This window comes from Paramisgurnus dabryanus, chromosome 4 (assembly GCF_030506205.2).
Source record: "Paramisgurnus dabryanus chromosome 4, PD_genome_1.1, whole genome shotgun sequence".
NCBI lineage: Eukaryota > Metazoa > Chordata > Actinopteri > Cypriniformes > Cobitidae > Paramisgurnus > Paramisgurnus dabryanus.
The window spans coordinates 6,347,695-6,351,284 of NC_133340.1; positions in this window are offsets into that span (position 1 = coordinate 6,347,695).

A 3,590-nucleotide genomic window follows, 5' to 3' on the forward strand; every position below is an offset into this window, starting at 1 on the left:
CTGTAGTCAATTTTTTTTATATGTATCCAAAGTTTAAATCGGATCCAAAAAATTACTCAACCACAGATGGGTGGCACCTCACGCAACCTCTTTGTGATTCTCCTTCTGGTTTATTGGCCATCATTTGTCGTGTCATGTACAGTGGAAAGGTGGCTTTAAAGTACCACGCTGATTTGAAATTAGACAAAGATGACCGGCGGGCCAGATAAAGATGATTGGGAGGGCGCATTTGGCCCGCAGGCTGCCAGTTGACTAGCCATACTGTACATCCAAAGCTAGAGCCTCTAACACACAAAAAGTGGTTGCATTTTACACTAAAAAAAGTTGCATTTTATACTGCATTATAAGATTTCACAAGCAGCTTTAATTATAGCACTTGAGCTTAAAGAAAATGCTTTAGTTGTCATAAATGGTAATTTTTATGTTAAGCCTGTTTGTAGAACTTATTTACAATGCCTGCCTCGAATAAACAATGGTGAGAAACCTCAGCTTTACTTAATACTTTATTGGATGATTTCCCAGACAGGGATTAGACTAGTCCTTCTAGACTAAAATAAATGTAAGAGCTATCCAAACAAATTGCACACAAGTAATGTTTTAAAATGCCTGTTTGTTATAACTAGTTAATTTTCTAATTAAACTAAGGTCTAGTCCTGGTTTAAACTAATCCCTTTCCGGGAAGTCCACTTTCAGATTGAAAAGTAGGATAAGATGCTACCGTGTACCTTTTTGAATTTCGAGCTGGAAACTGGAATCAACTGTCATCAGCAATGTTCAAACCAACAACATCCATCCATATCACTTTTCAAGGTCCAGAAGTGTTGTGTGTCTACAGTAGACAGTTTTGACAAGAAAAGATAAAGTGCACACAACATGAAGAAGGTGGATTAACCAGTAAATGTAGTTTATGATGAACATGAATGCAAGTGCGGCATCCAAAAACGATTTTTAAAATTGATGGAAACGTCCTGAACAACATTTTTTATAGGTTTATGAAAACCGAAGAACTCTGAAGATTAACAATTCAAATCTTCAAGATGCCACTACAAAACAATAGACTAAAGAAAGTGTTTATACGCTTGATAAAAACAGCCCCTTACTTTTCCTTTGTTGCCATATTCAAAACAATGACTCGCTCATTCTAGAATAGGCACAGACGTATCAGTTGCACCTATATAACAGAATGTACATAATGTCTTTTTAATTTTGTTTTCAGCAGCATCTGTCATATATACGCATTACATTAGTGTGCATTTTGCCCTTTTGGGAGTGAAACATCTAGCTTATTTGAATTTCAGACATGTATTTAATTTAAAACACTTCTCACATAAAATGTTGGCTTTCTGTCAAGTTTGGGTGACATTTACAAAGCGAAATGGAAAGGGATTTTTTTAATCATTCTCATGGCAGAATCGTAGCAAACCACCAAGCCCAAGTGCCAGCCACACACACACACACACACACACACACACACACACACACACGTGCACGCACACACACACACACATTTAAGAGAGTATATGTGCAGGTATTTCAATGTGCTAAAAATCCGCATTTTATTGTACTTTGGAGAATTATGGCTAAAAAGACAGCAGACACTATAGAAAAGACTTAATAGCCTAATTTGGTGTCCACTACACAGTTCAAGTGTGATACAATGACTGTAAATATAGAGACTAACTGTTTAAGGTCATCTTGTGAACACAATACTGATCCCCTGCTCTACCTCACTGTGGTATAAAGTAAACGTCAGGTTAAAGGACACAATAAAAGGTGTGTTATTGGCTCTGCGATGCAACCATGACCTGAAATCAATGTTTGTTAACCTGACAGTTTGTTGACACAGTGTAAACAAGCTTTAAAGGACTAGACACTGAGAGATAAAAAAACATTTCTTATAATTTACTCATCCTTATGCCATCCCTGATTTTAATTTACAAATGTACAAATAAAAATGGTTTATTAAAATAAATGGCATCATTTTATTTCCTTATATGGGGCTAAACATGGCAAAGCCCCTAAAAGCACAAACATCTTTTACTGAAGTAATCAGAAATAATGAATATATACTAAAGAGAAAATCAATACATTTGTGATAGACAATGATATGTGATCTATATTTTGTGTATTATTGTGGACATACAAATCAGTGCACCAAATTTAAATATAAAGGCATATCGATTACTTAGAATCTCATTGGTTCTTGGGACTACACTGTAAAGATTCCTTGTTGCACTTACATTTTTAAGTTTGAAGTTTGATCAACTTAATTACAATTCATTTCAACTTTCTTGACTATAAATTATAAAATAAAGTTGAAATAATTTAAGCTAATTCAACTTAATTTTTATAATTTATAGCAACTTCTTACCAGTCAAGAAAGTTGAAATAAATTCAAGTTGATTAAACTTCCAACAAAGAATATTTTACATGTAGCTAACATGCATGTGTCGTCATAAGACTTCTCACATTTGGGTGTCCTATTACTTAAAAAAGTATCATGTGTATTAGGGATGCTTAACCCTCTGGGGTCTAAGGGGTTTTTAGGGCCCTGGGGAAGTTTTGACATGCACTGACATTTGTGCTTTTTTCAGTTGCTTAAAACATATTAATGGCAAAAGTCTCATAACACTGTGTTCATCACAAACTGGGCTACAATATTGTATAATCAACATGTATTTACATGTTTGTATTTTTGAGAGAAAAATGTTTATGCGTGGTTTTTGAAAAAGCAAAATTTTTAAGTCACTTATATGTGACCAGTCACGGAAAGTAGTGATACAAGTCGGATCTGGGCATTTTGAGTTATTCACAGATTCTGAAAGTGCAGTTTCTAAGCTTTCCAACGATGTGTAACACATGGAAATCTGATAAGATTTTGAGAAGTTGTGGCCATTTGAATATAGGAACTCAGAAATACTCAAACCGAGAAAATCGAGACGAAAGGGACTCTTCTTTTCAGCTGGGGGAGACAATAGGGCTCATTTACATCTCATTTAGCTAAGCCATGCCCCCTGTAAAACCCTTTTTGAGATGTTCTAGCATCATATGTAGTAATATTTTATGACCAAATGACAACCCGCAAAAATAAACATGACTCTTTTACCTTTGTGGGGATCACAAGTTGAATCCAGTCTGTTTCAGATAATCCAATGACCATATTTGTCTACAAATGCGTATAATCCGTGAAATATAGATTTTTACATCAGATTTCGCATGAATGTCTGGTAATACAATATAATATATAATCTGAAGACTATTTAAATCGTAACATGTAAGCGTATATGAGCTTACACTCCGTTAAACACATGAACCCGCCTTCAAAGTTTGTATTTAAAATAGGGAAGTAGTATAATAGATCATCCAAACAGCGCCGTCGAAAACGTGACATCCTTTAGAGAGGTTACCAATGGCTCGCTCTTTCCTCCATCAGCCAATGACTTCATGGAAAATATTGATAGACAAAACATGTAGCCAATTATATGAAGAATACAACGATATCTGTGTAACTTCTGTGTGTTTGGACTCATGCTGCGCTGCAAGAACTGACATACAGATGACGTCAAAGTACCGCGAGAGCGAGTCGAAAT